Source organism: Larimichthys crocea, chromosome XVIII (assembly GCF_000972845.2).
Source record: "Larimichthys crocea isolate SSNF chromosome XVIII, L_crocea_2.0, whole genome shotgun sequence".
Classification (NCBI taxonomy): domain Eukaryota; kingdom Metazoa; phylum Chordata; class Actinopteri; family Sciaenidae; genus Larimichthys; species Larimichthys crocea.
In genome coordinates, this window is record NC_040028.1 from 19989431 (window position 1) to 20004556 (window position 15126).

The following is a 15126-nucleotide window of genomic DNA, read 5'->3' on the forward strand; positions in this document are numbered from 1 at the left end:
GCACGTCGAAGTGTTCCTTAGCAGCAAAAGGCGAACCCCGAGTGGGTCCATGTTGTGGAGGTGTACAGTGCTGTGTACATTCATACATATGCCGTAGAATATGAGTTAGGCACCTGGAAATGTTTAATTAGTGTCTGTATTTCCCAGGTGTGTGTCAGGAAAAGGTGTCAGGCTCAACAACATAATGAATTTACACTTCTGACTGCAACACGTGGCACCGGCAGATCAACGACGTCTAAACGAGGGAACGTTCCCGTTCATCATTTGTCATCCGCTGTGGGGGGGCGCTCAGCACTGGGATGCGAGCTGGTTTTTGCGCTATAAATTAATGCCATAATAACTTGTGGGAGGTTATATTTTACTCGCAGTCGAGTCTCCCCATCCACCATCCCACCCTTTCCGTTTCCCCTTCACCCAACCCACCCAACCCGAGGGCTCCAACCCTCCAGCAGATATAAGCTGTTGTTCCACAAGGTGTGGCGTCGGTATGGACACATATCCCGGGTTCCTCGGCTGTCCCTGCCTGCTAATTCTGATTCTGGTTGCTGGTGCTGAGGGCAGTGATTATTTCCCCCTAAACGGCCGCTCAACAAAAGGTAATCCGTGTCCTTTTCGCACCGTATTTTCCTCCCCTACGGTCTGTATGAAAGAGGTTTTAGTGCCACAAACGAATTGGTTTGGACAGTTTTTCCAGTGTTTCGCTCCTGATAAAAGTAAAGTTTTCCTTCATTGTTGGCAAGAATAACTGGTGGAAAATATAAAAAACGGTTTTTTAAATTTGATGGTTTATTTAACATTTTGTTGCTTCACCATATCAACTTCAGCTTAGAAAGCGTTAAACAGAACAATACGGTTATTAAATGTCTTGATAGGTGGTTTGGGATGCTAGGAGACCCAAAGGCCTCGTAAATATGGACACAGAAGGCGCATCATTCTGCACGTCAATCCAGCCTGAAGCCAGCGCTCTTTTCTGCATCCATAGTTTTAGTCTGCGTGTGTGTGGGTGTTGGTGTGTGTGTGTGGGTGGATGTGTTGTGTGTGTGTGTGCAGAAAGCTGAGCCAAACTGTCAGACTGTGGGTGATGGGGGCAAGAGACAGCAGTTTTTGGTGAGAAAGACTGTAAGCAAACACCGGTTTCTTTTCTCTGAGCGGTCTGAGTCCACGGTGTGGAATGCTCTTCCTCGATATCACTCAGCGGGAGTTGACTTGTCCGTCACCGTGAATCTTAAATTCAGAAGTCTTCGTGATCACAGATCTGATATCCCGAGGGAGCCGTGAAGCTGAGGAATAGCGTGGTGGCTCCGTAAGGTCCGGTGTGTAGTGTTTTTAATTACGGACACCACAGTTTCTTTAGCTGCACGACGTGACAGAAAAACAGTGTAGGGGAAATATTATTGATCCATTTCGATTCAGAAATCAAAAGATCTGCCACTCTCCCTCCTGATTCTTCATGTTATCTGCTCTGCTCTGTGTGCGCTATATTCATGAGACCTGTGTGTAACACATATTCAATGTGTTTAAATAAGTTTTTTAAAGAGCTTCAGTGCTCTCACTGTTCTCTCGCTTTTCTTCATTCAAGCACTTACGATCATCCTTTTCTCATTATTTCGACAGTTTCATTTTTCCTTATTGAGCGTTTGCATTGCATCGTGGTTATAAAGCAATGTTGAGAACTCCTTCGTCACCTCGGAACATCAGCCCTACAGCAGCTATCAGTCATATTGGCAGGAGGGCGACAGACAAAGGAAAGAATCTGTCTCTGTTTTGCAACGACATCTGCCTGCCATGCTGGACTTCCACTCATCCTCCACAGCCTCATTTAATTGCACATAGTTCTTTATTTCCTATTTGTAGTTTACTTCATAGAAATAAACGTTTTGATTTATAGTTTTCTATTTGTACCAGGTGTTAATATGTTTATTCAATTTCTCGGCAAATTTGTAATTTCCATTTCCGTGCAAAAAGTCTACTTCCCTGCAAATGTTCAATATTGTAATTTCAGTTTAAATTCAGGTTAATTTTAATGGAAACCGTTGGCATGCTGGCTAACTGGATGCGCTGAACAGTAATCTATCTAGTCTATGGGCTCTGGTTAACATCAGAGTGTGAAAGGTGCTACGGAAGACCCGTAAATATAGCCCAGCCTGCGCACAAGTGTAGTTGTGTCTGTGTGTGTGGGTGTGTTGTTTGTGTTGTTGTGTTGGTGGGTGTGTGTGTAATTGTGCACACGGACATTGCCCCTCGTGTACACATTATTTCAGCAAACTTCAGGAAATTGCACAGGGACCAAAGGGAACCTAATGAAACCACGAATAAAAGAAAACACTTTGGGTCAGTGAGCTGCACAGAATGGTGGCAGTGTGTGTGTGTGTGTGTGGCGTGATGTGTGTGCCGTGTGTGTTGTGTGTGTGTGTGTGGAGAGTTGTATTGTTGAACGAGGAATATGCAGCACAAGTTGAAGAGGTGTTAAGTTTTAAGAGGTGTGCTTTGGGATAAAAACGCTGCGTTCAAGGAAGCCGTGGGAGCTGCAAATGTTTCCACCCTTCTTTTTCTTTTTTTCTGAGAAACCACAAAACGGCACGGCACTTCTACCAAGATTTGAGTGCCGAGAGAGAGAGAGCTCTGGCTTTAGCTGAAATTTGTTAAATGGTTGGCGGTGCAAGGAGGAAGGCAGAGTTGGTTTCAAAACATGGTCAGTGGGATTTAAACCTACTTTGGTCAGGCCGCCGGTTAGAAGCAGAAGAGAGCTTAAAGAAGACATCAGTTAGAGCCAAATGGCATAGTAGTTTTAGGTGCACAACTCAAAGCACAAGCATGTTTGTGCAAATCTTTGCACGGAATGTGTTTTAATACACTCTGTCTCTCACATCTTCCCCCTGCTCCATTAGCAAGGGGTCCTAAAGAGACACACGGTCCTCGCCTTCTGACCCCACAGGCAGTCGCAAGTCGGCAGATGGCTTCAGGTAGGTGAACCGGGAATGTTTCCCGAAAGTTTCAAAAGGCCAAAGAAATGATGCAGAGAGGGTGAGAAGAAGAAGACGCGTCTGGTTGCACAACACTAGAACGGAGACAGATGTGTATGGAGACGCACGGCTGAACGTTTCCATTTAGTCTGGAATGCATGAAAAAGTGTGTGAGCTAGTCTGTCCTGTCCCGTCAGCTCCGCTTGTCACTGTGTGTTGCCATCTCTGTCCTGTCTCGTTTTTGTTTTGATGTCAGATGCAAATTCAAACCAACGTCCCCACAAAGAATACAACATCCTCGCTTTTTCTTATTCTTACGAAATAGATGAATGAATAATTCATTCATTTCTCTTTGACTCTTGAAACTAAGAAAGCTTCCCTTCAGATTCAGTTGTATTGTATTTTTCACTATGCGGAGTGCTGCTGCCACAGAAACACACGAAGCAACGATAACGAAGCAATTTAAAAGGCATTTAAAGACTTTCTCATGGACCTGTTTTTCAAAATAGATTCCTCCTCAGGTCGGAATAAACAGGTAGGTTTCCCCCTTTCCTCCTAGGCATCCAAACTGTAAAATCAAAGAAACATTGTTAAAATAAATCGGTGTTTAGAAAACTGGTTCTTGGTAAGAGCTCTGGAGAAACGTTTTGATCCTAAAACATTTTTTTTTTTAACCGTCTAAGGGTCTTTGAGGAATTAAGATGGGGAACAAATTGTAGAACCATAAATACATAAGAACACACATTAAAATTATATGATATTGCACCGTTGAATGAACGCGCAAGGACAAATACTATTTACAAACAAATTCTGGGATGACCTTTGAAGAACCGATAGGTAAGGTTCTGTTTGACCTGAAAACGTTCCCAATGGCCTCACCATAAGACGATTTTTCGGTTTTTTACTCCTAGCCAAACCGCTCTTGATAAGTTCTCTGGAGAACCTTTTTTGTTGCTGTTTAAGGTTCTTTGGATAACTGAATGCCAAAAAACGGGTTCGTAAGTCACTTGGCAGCCCTTTTGCTTTGCCGCCCAGTTTTTCATGTTTAATCAAACTCCTTGCTGTCCCTTTTAAATGTCTTTGGTAGACGATTACTGTTATATAGTTGGCCCTGCAAGCAACTGGTTCTTTTCGAGACCCAATAGGTAAAAGGTTCCTTTGCATGAACGGGAAAAAATTTCCCTATGGCAATCAACAACTTGAAACCTTTATTTTTAAGGATGTACGAGTATTACTAGTAGTAGTAGTGCTGCAAGGAACTTTTTACATATTGGTTCTTCAAGAACAATTTAGTATAAAGTTCTCTTCCCAAATTTAGTGTACATGATTAATTTTAAGGTTTGATATTTATTTATTCTCAGTAGCCCACCGTAGAAACAAAAAACAGGCTGTTAAGACCTTTTGTTATTGGGGCTTTCATGGCCGCTGTAATTTTATCTTCATAATAGAAATTGAGATAATAAAAACCGTGGGGCAATGTCATCAACTCTAGTTCTTCGCTCCAAGACTCAAAGTGTTTGCAGAAACGTAACCAGAACATTTTTTTAGGGTGTAAGCTAAGGGAAGTCGGGGGTCATTTTAACACGCTGTAAGTTTTGATTGGCTTCGTTCTTCCTAACACTCTGTTCGGGTTGCCACAGCTGCCTCCGGTTTTTATGAATTCTGCAGATTGCAGCTCGTGTAAAACCGCAGGTAGCCACACCGGAAAGCGTCGGCTTCCTCGGATGGACGAAGGTTGACTCAGCAAAAAAAAAACATCTTACAACCAACGCTGCCCATGAATCCTCCTCACTTGCGCCCCTGATGGTCAATTTGGGGGGTGTTTTTGTGTTATGTAAAAATGTCAAGAAAGAGGACAATCTGGAAGAATTCCATGGGAAACAAAGGCACACAACACACAAACACACACACACATATACGTCACACACGTTACGTAAAATGTAACACTGATTATTTTTTGAGACTGTCTGGGCCGTGGCAAGACGTGCTGAGCAGCTCAGTGGTGTATGACCAGCACACACGACTCTGGCAGCAGATTTGAGAATTGTACGGAGTCACAGAAGATTTGTACCATCCATGCTCCCCAACTGGGCGTGGTTGAACTTGTTTGGTTTCAATTTTAAGCGTTCGTACAGTAGGTTTGGTTATCGATTGCGCTGAGCCACCATCAGTGTGCTCCCCCTCTCTCTAGTTGGGCTAACGTTGGGTCTTTTTGACTCACCTTTTCTGTCCGACTGAAATATCTCAACAACTTGGAACGGATTGTTGATGACAGTTTTGGTACAGACTTGGTCCATGGGAGACTGAATACCATGATGAACTCACTGGCAGGTTGGCGTTGGAAATATCGGGTGATTCAGACGTTCAGGTCTCCCTTGCGATGGATTGTAATCAATGACCCCCTGACTTTTCGTCTAGGTTGGGTTGGGCCTTAGCAACTCATTCCAGCTCCTCTGGATCAGGAGGCGTTCCCAGGCTAGATGGGCTATGTAGTCCCTCCAGCACTTTCATGGACTTGCCCCGGTTGGACTTGCCCTCCAAAGGAGGCACCTAGGGCGAATCCTAATCAGATGCCCGGACACCTCAGTTGGCACTCAACAGTACAGTACACTATCAAAAATAACAAACAAGCATTTATAGAAGAGAACTTCCTCTTCAGAAACTGTTTGTGTGCGTGTCCATTGAGCGTGTCGATGTGGTTAAACCGAACGCACCCGGTGACATCCTGCCTGGCATGAAACACTGTGGACCGCGTCCGCCATGTTCTCCCGTTTTAATGCCTGTACAAATTTCTGCAAGTCGGAGAGTCGTCAATCATCACGGCCAATTTGGTTCCAGCCACGTGAGAAAACTTTAACCTGTAAAGCTTACAAAATGTGAGAAAACACGTGGACTCACGAGCAATCAACGGCTTCTCACGCTGTGGCAATTTATATGCGACGTCAATGTCTGACACCGTACGCAGATGGAGAGATGACACCGTGTTTTGTTGGTAATAAAAGACTTCTGTCTCTATAGGCAATGTTTCTCTCTGTTCCGTTTGATCCCGGTAAAACGTGGAAACACTGCTGGTTATGTTTATGTCAGGGTCTGAGCGTGGCCGTCCTCTGAGGCAACACTCGTGCAGAATAATGTGTCTGAGCGAAGCACACCAGGTAAAGACAGGAGGTGTTCCACACTCCGTGGTCACCATGACAAGACGTCGCAGTGTTGTTAATACACTGAAACAGACCCCTCGTGTATACGGTCCCCTCTGATCTGTAAGTTGCAAGTTTTGTCAGAATATTTTTCAACAACCCTTTAAAAACACCACACACACTAGCTGGACGTTCCTAAGAGGGTAGTAAAGCCGTCACACTTATTCCTCTTAAACCTTTTCATGTAAGTGGTGTATACAGGAGGAACTGTGGCACATTATATGACAGAGGAACTGTGCACATTATATGACGCATGAATAGCACGCACCGCTTGGTCTTTCAAAAGTCGAACAACCGAGTTGGGTCATCTTATGTCTCCAAATGGAAACATCAGTGAGTATTGTGTAGGTGAAATGTGTGCGACATCAGTAGTTAATCATGTTTTTGATTCAGTAATTTTTAGATTGTTTGATCATTTTTCAGCTTGCTTAATTATGAGTGAAAATTAAGGTGGGCAAATGTGTGAACACAAATCAGTTTCACTCACAACTCGTATTAATTGGCACCATCTTATTAAGAGTTGTACATGCTCTAAAGGCGTCTCTTGCTTGAACTACTGAAGGCTGGTTCCCAAGTGAGGTCAGGACCCCCTGGGGGGGTCACGAGGCGCAAGGGTGGGTCGCAGGAATGATTTTGCAGAAATCAAATAAAATGTAAAAACTTTTAGAATTGGCTAATTTTAGCCATAATTGTACACAATAAAAAAGTCACAAACACTACTGGTATCGTCGTTTTTTGAGGGTTGGGGGCTTGAAAAGTTTGGGACCCCTGAGATATGGGTGAAAGTTTTTAAAACACTTTATTTTGGATTTCCGTGACTCAGTATTTTGTCGGAATTCTTCAGGATCAATGCACCTCGTTCCTTTAAAACCCTCATTTCAAGCTCCCACCGCGTAGAGGTCTTTCATTTGTACACGACCAGCTTAAACAGTAATTATTTTTTCTTGTGTCCTTTGGGCCTTTTTTCTTGCATAATTCTGTAATTTATGTTCGCATTTTTAATCTCATTAAGTATCTCAGTCATGTTTTCATTTTTTGAGCCCGTGGGAAACTAAGGCGACCTTTTTCACTTCAGTGTATTTGTATCATTGAAATTAGGAGACTTGGAACAGCCACAAAGCTGCCACTCGGTGGGCAAAAATAGGTCCCTGGCTCTTATTTGGGAAACTAAATGGCATTCCTCTGGACTCTTTGGCAGGTCTGGCTCTGTCGCGTGGGAAACCAGATGAGCTCTTTCAAAGGCTCACTCATCACCGCGAGACAGTGGCACGGCGTGTCAAAATCAACAGCCGACTGAGAAAAGGTCAAAAGGGCGGAAAAATTCCAGAGAGTGAAAGTGATGGACGGACACTGAGGATTGGTTTAGGATGTGATCCGGAAAAGATGAGATGAGTTTTGAAATAAAAAATTGGGACTGGGGAAATTGATGTTGAACCTGGACGGGCGGGTGGACTGAATGACCTCAGAGGGCTTCATTCATGGCTTGGTGGAGCCAAAGAAACCCTATTTTTTGCCGCGCTCGCGTTACTGACCATTTAACGCAGAAAGCTCATAAATAGACGGTCCATGAACCCAGACTGGACCGAAACTCGTGGTTCAACAATGTACTTGTTGGATCAGACTGGTTTCTTCACCCTCAGCATGTGTTAATGTGTTAACTGTTTATGGATGTACTTCTGACAGGCATGTGTAGGCAGCTGTAATTTTCTCACTCACTCAACGTTTTTTTGTGTCTTTTAATGAGATTTTATTGATTTGTATGTGTCTGAAGTAATATATTGCAGCAACGCAGGTACCCAAGAAAGCTCGTATTTAATACCTGCAGGATCGGTGTGAACGTTGTGAAATAACTAGACGGAGAGAAATACTTCACACACTTGTAAAAAATTTTTTAAAAGGCGCAGGCATGAAATGCATGTCCATACAAATGTCCATATCATTATATGTTCTAGACACAGGATTGAAATTCTTTGTGGGGCCGATTTAATCATGATTAGTATTTAATTAAAGAATTTAAAGTAAGAATATATTACACAGTAAAACACAGGAAGGGATGTCTGTGAGGTGACGTTCATGTGAGCTCCCTCTTGTGGATAAGTTTTAGTGAGTAACATGTTTGTTTTTTTGCCACTTTGTTTAAATGTTTTTCTATTTTTAATGTACCGTTTCAATAGTTTTAAGCAAAAATGAACTTAACAGAAAACTATTATTTGTTGGCTTGTAGCTATTTAAGGTTTATTGTTTACCTTTTTTCCGTGACAGAAATATTTCAAGAACGTTTTAATCAGAGTCCTTGACAAAGTAAAACAAACATTAACACTTCTGTTTATAATATTGTTCAAAGGTTTTCTGCAGGTATGCTATTTTTTGATTTATTAGTTGGACTACCTCATCATGGTATATATCTGCACATTTTATAATGCTGTGAATACTCCTTACTATTAGTAATGGTCATATACTTGCACATTTCTGCACTACAAGCTCTTTCATGTTAGATATAATATATTTAGTTTTTTAACTTGTAATAATACTTGATTTTTTAAATCCTTCCTTATATTTTTTTTACTTAATGTTATTTTTGCAGCATTACACATCAAATTCCTCTTGGCAAAAAATTTGATTCTGATTTATTGAAATGTGATAAAATTGTTCAAGATATATATAGATAGATATCTATATATATGATTATATAGCTTATACATAATCAGATATATATATATATATATTATATTAATATATATTCATGCATGAATCAGCCAGTTTACGTTCGAAAACTGGAGCAGAAAAAGAAATAAATAACTCTCTGATGGTCTGCTGGTCCTGGTGCCGTTGACAGTAGTAACCAAAGAATAAACGCACCATCCTTATTCTGTCTAAGTGACTGTTTGTCTCCTCACCTCTGAGACCTACAAACCTAGTTTGGAAGTGTTGTGAATGTTGTGTGATGGATGAAAAGCAGATGCCAGGTTCATTTTCTTTCCTCCTGATCTGTCTGTCTGGAAATGTCATGTCATGTCAGAAGTTTTTGGAAGAGGGCTCAGAATCATATAGCGCCCCTGCTGCTAGTCTCTAAAAAAGAGCGAGTGGTTTAAACACCACACGTGACACTGCTACCGAAGTTGACTACTATTTTCTATCTAACCTCACTCTCTGATAATACGTATCATAGATAGTTCCACTACTCTCCGGCCGAGGGAAGACAGAGTTGTGACCTTAAACATTGCCTGCATATTTGCAAACAAGGGTTTGTCCCCGTTGACTTGGAGGTTCCGCTATAGTCACAGCCATGCTAATCTGCTCACCACAGATCTGTTTGATTTGAAAAAGAGGACGCCCTCCCGTCATGTCCTTGTCTTCTCTTCCTTCCCAATGCAGCCTTGGCCGCCTCCCCCCTCCCTGCCACCTCCTTCTGACACTGCTGCAGCTTCTAGTCATTACTTATGTGAGACGTGGGCATACTATGGACACAAGCAACACCCGCAGCCGTACCAGCCGATGCGCACCTCAGCACATGGGAATGGGGCAAAGAAGGCTGTCCTTCCTCAACAAACAGCAACAACAACAACAACAGTACCTTGAAAAGAAGGGCCCTATATGCAATATCCCCACTACAGGAAGGAGCTACCCCAGATACCAATGCACAAGGGAAAGACATGCTCGTAAAGGGGGGCGGCTATAACGGTTGGCCAAGACAAAGGTGAGAACATTTTCAACAACAATAACCAGAGAGCTTGTTCATGTATTTTGAAATGGATAAGCTCTGGTTGAATATTTATCTAATGTCCTTAAGGTCGACGTTCCTTACTAGTGGTGCTGAGGGATCCAAAGGAGAGCAGGCCCAGCTGGACCACCTGGGCCAGAGGGACCTCAAGGTCCTCCTGGACCTCCAGGGGTAATGGAACCCAGGACTGCAGGACGACCAGGACCCCCTTCCAAGAGGAAGGGCCCGGGGTAGGCAAACCACCAGGTTCCAGGACTGCAGGCAAGCCAGAGGAAATGGGTGAGGCTGGACCACAAGGAGAAATGGTGTCCAGGGGTGAAGAAGGCCAGTGGGACAGCCAGGTCCTCAGGGTCCCGCCATGAACCAGACAGGACTACCAGGAAAGGAAACCAGGGTACAGGATTACCAGGCCACCAGGACCCTAAAGGAGAGCCAGGGTCACAAGGTCCTGCCAGGACTTCCAGGATGGCCAGGACCCCAAAGGAACAAAGGGAGGGGCAGCAGGACAAACCTGGACACAAAGGGCCTCCCAGGGCTACCAGGACCTGCGGGCCCAAAGGGCTGCCTGTTTGGGAAACCCTGGGTTAAATGGGGCACCAGCCCTAAGGACCCCAGAGGGAAAGGACAATCCTGGAAGCAAGGACCAGCTGGGCCCAGCGTGAAGGAGGACAGCCTGGTCACCAGGGGTACTGTCAAGGAAAACCCAGGTCCAAATGGCCTGCCAGGAGCCAGGCCATGCCAGGAGGGAAAGGTCCATCCAGGACCACCAGGTTTGCCAGGAAAGCCAGGACTCCCCTGATTTTTGGTAAACCAGGACACCCCAGGAACAAAGGGTGATAAAGGTATGGGGGACCACCTGGACCCCTGGAGACCAAAAGAGATAAGGCCATGGTGGCTGCCTGGTAGGCTCGACCCCCTGGACCAATGGTCCACCGGTCCTCCAGGGCGATGGGGAACCCCAGGATGTTTGGGTGCACCTGGGTCCTAAAGGGACTGTGGGGAAAGAGGATCCTAAGGGCTTGAATGGAGTTCAGGGGTGAATCCTGGTCCTTCTGGGATGCCTGGTAAGACGGTCTCCTGGAGTGCGTGGAGACCCAGGACCAAGAGGTCCATCAGGACCAATGGGGCCAAAAAGGGAGACGTGGGGCATAAAAGGTCTGCCTTGTCCACCTGGTCCTTCAGGACTTACTGGGCCAAAAGGACAAAAGGAATTCCGGGTGAGTTGGACCTTCCAATGGTCCTAAAGGAATACCTGGATGGATGGTGCAGCAGGACCACTTGGGCTCTCCTGGTCTTAGGGCCAAAAGGAGATAGCGGGGCACCGGGTCCACCGGCATTGCAGGTGAGGGGAATCCAGTTATTACTGGTCCCATGGACCCCCCAGGAAAAGTTGGCCCATCAGGACCACCTGCAAACCAGGTCACCGGCCCTCCTGGACCACCAGTCAACCAGGAGAAAGTGGTCGGTCCTCCCGACCACGGCGGGAGTGCCTCTTGATGGCCCTGGAACTAGTGGGTGTTAAGGCTTGTGGCTCATGGTAAGAAGGGCAGTACGGAGGCAATGGGCAGAAGTAAATGGGTGCCGAAGTGGGGTTGGAAATGCCGCATTCACCCGCGGTGAGTGAACAACTCCCATTCCACCTGTGGGGCGCTCCAGTCGGCTTTGACAAGCTCTTGGTAACAAGGGCGCCAAAACTACAACACAAACAACCACGAGACGGGAATCGTGCACGTGGGACTATGCCCTGGCCATTTATTACTTTGCCTACCACATTCATTGCAAAGGAGCTACGTGGTGGGTGGCTGTGGATGAGGAACAATGAGCAGTGATGTAGACGTACGCGAAGTACAAAAAGGGTTTTCCTAGATCAAGCATCAGGGAGTGCATATTTACCTCGGCAACCTGGGACCTGTGTATATTCAGATGCGCCTCGGATCATGGGCCGAGGACTTTATGCTGGGCAGTACGTGCCTCGTACCTTTTCTGGGTATTGTTAGATTCCGATGTAAAACACAAACTCCAAGGGAAAAGAGAGGCTTCGTGAGAAGCAAAGTGGAGCAATATTTTTTGTATATATAAAACACCAGAAACCACCTTAGACTGAGCAGTATTTGGAATGTAAAAGTCAACAAAACTATTGATCCTGTCAGAGAGACGAGAGGACAAGATCAATATCTGAAAAAAATCTGACGGTCGGTATGTACAAGAATGTTTTCCTTTACAGATTTGAAGAATTGTAAAAAAAGACATTCACAGCTCAGAGATGGGCTGCAGATGATTTTGATATATATAGAAGAGTGGCCAATAAATCAATTGTTCACTACACAAACGCATGAAGAGAATTATGGTTACACGGTCTCAAATGTGGTCCTCGGCACCTCTTCGAAACTGGCAGCTACCCCATGTGGTGAAGAATGTGAAACGCAGTAAAAACATGACGGCATATTCATTTGTTAGGAAATTTAAATAATTTTTGCAAATGCATACCTTTGTATAAATACAGTCTTTTTGTCCCCTCTTCATTTGATAACGGCAGGCAAGGTAAAGCACATGTAACCACCAAAAACCTGAAAGAACTACAGGAAAATGGTGAACTTTATACAATCTAATGCAATAAGTGTGGGAGTAACCTGTAGGTCAGGGGTAGTGGAGCACGGTCCAAGATTTAATAGAACACAAAAACACATCACACCTCACCCATGATATAGGGTGCTGACTAACAATTGCTCCCAGTGAGTGAGATTCCGAAGTGTAGGAATGTAATATTTAATTTTATGTTTTAATGTTGGGTTCCGGGGTGTAGTGTGTAAAGAAACATGTTTTTTTTTTTTGTGCAAAGGTCCAAGCAAAACAAACAACATATTCCCCTGAACCGTGAAAACACTCCCAAAAACCAAATATTAAACATTACACTGGGCGTCAGCATTGCAGGGACGCAGCTGTTGACATGTGGCAGTCGTATAGTAATAAAATAGATACCTACTGGTGTGAGAGAACCAAAGTAAATTTCACGGCATCTCACTGTGCTAATTTACCGTGTCCTTGCTGCCAGTTTTTACGGGGGAACACAAAATAAATGTAATATTGTTCGAATGGTGCAGCAGTCACGTCAGTAATTTATTATTTTGGTGATGACAATGACACAGAGCCATGGACACTGTATATTGTGCTCCGTTTAAAACCACGGTGCCTAATAGTGTCCGTTGTAACCAAGTGTTATGTCTTAAATGTTTGTTGATTATTAGTAATTGTACATGTTGTTTTTTACTAAATAAAAATTGGTTTAAATAAAAAAGAAAAAAGGAGTTGTTGACCTTTTTGGTTCATTACCTTATGATTGATGGATGGGAAAAAAAACAGACTTAATATGTCAGATCCGTTCAAATTCAGTGAATGGGCCGTCGGGAATGTGAGGGGAGAAGGAGAGGCGAGGTGCTGATGCTGCCGGGAGGGGAGGAGGAGGAGGAGGAGGAGCAGTTGCGCATGCTCACCGCGGTTGTTACACATCCATCTGTCACACAATCTTTAGGTTACCTCGACTTCATTCAGAGCAGCACTCGAGACACAGTCACGGTTGAGCAACATTTAATAAATCATCCCTCAAATCAATAATCATTTACAATACCAGCGCGCTGAGATTGATACCGCATGCCGCCGTGTCAGGTAACGCTGAATTAGGTGAGGTCAGGCTGCTAACACGGCGTTTACCACTGATCAGATGAGCGGGGGTTCGATCCCCGGTCCTCCGGCCTGCAGGTCGGAGTGTCCTCGGGCAAGAAGCGTCGGCTTAATGACTAACAGTAAATGTAGAGAAACCTGTTCACTAGTTAAATACATGAAACAGTAAACACAGGTGGCTAATTAAGGTCGGGTTCCCATTCAGACTCCCCTAATGGAACTGGAACCTTAATTAGCATAATCGGGGTTAAGGTTAGTGTAATGGAGCCTGTGTGTGTTGTGTGTGTGTGTGGTTGTGTTGTGTATTTTCAGGTTAAATGCATGTGGGAAAAAATAATTTATTAATAAATTTTAAAAAAATCTCATAAAAAATGACATTTTTGCATTCGTAGGCCTGGCGAGCTTCTTTGATTTCGGATTTGGTGGCGCCTGCAGGTTTTTTTGTCCACGTCAACAGAACTTCACGTGTCGGCCTCAGAGCTGTTGGTAACCAACGGAAGTGACATTCAAACCCTCAGGGAGAGGGTGGGCCCCACATTACCAGATGAGGTGAGTAACTTTTAATCTGGTTCTGATATTGGGCATTAAATATAATAAAAACACACGGGAAAACCAAGGAGTGACAGCATGTGGGTAGATACCCACGATGGTGCACTACGTCAGGTTTTAGACAGTCTGCGGAGACGTCACAGAGACCTACGTCCAGGTTTTTTAGACAGTCAGCAAGGGACGTCACATAGACTACGTCCCAGGTTTTGACGTCTGCCGGGGACGTCACAGGAGACTACGTCCAGGTTGTATTAGAGAGTCCTGTGGAGGACGTCACGGAGACTACGGCCAGGTTTTAACAGTCTTGGGGGGGGCGGGGACCACGAGACTACTGCCAGGTTTTAGACAGTCGTGGAGACGTCACGAGACTACGTGCGCAGAGTTTTAGACAGTCCTGCAGAGCGTCACGGGACTACGTCCCAGGTTTTTAGACGGTCGAAGAGTGAAATCAAGAGAGACAGCCTCCACAGAAATGAACGTTTGTATTCCAAATTCTAATAAATCAGATAAAAATTTTAATTTTTAGATGTTTGGCAGAAGAGCTAGATATGGTATGCCTCTAAGAAAAATGGTATAAATTAGAGACAGATATCTAAAAAAAACAGAAAACATAGCCCTCCTAACAGAACAGTGGACAGAGATGTGGAGGAATAAACACATCTGTATTGCAAGAAAGCACAACATGAATAAACAACATAAAAACTAAAGTAAGCCAAGATATGTTCCCTCCACAATAAACCAACCAGACAAGAAGTGTTGCCCGCTGCTGAGGAGACTGAAGTCCTTCCAGGACTCGGTTAGAAACCTTTCTATGACACTTGGCGGGCGTCTGCTGCGGAGGACTAGTCCTCCACAAGAGAGGATGATGTGTCATCACTAATACTCCTTGTTTTGTCTGTTATCTGTTCAACAGTGCTTCCTCCGGAAGTCAGAGGTGCGGGAATTGAACCTGGTCCACCTCCTCCTCTGGCTGTGGTGGCGGCACAGGTGACGTCAGCCACCTGAACTGGTGTCACAG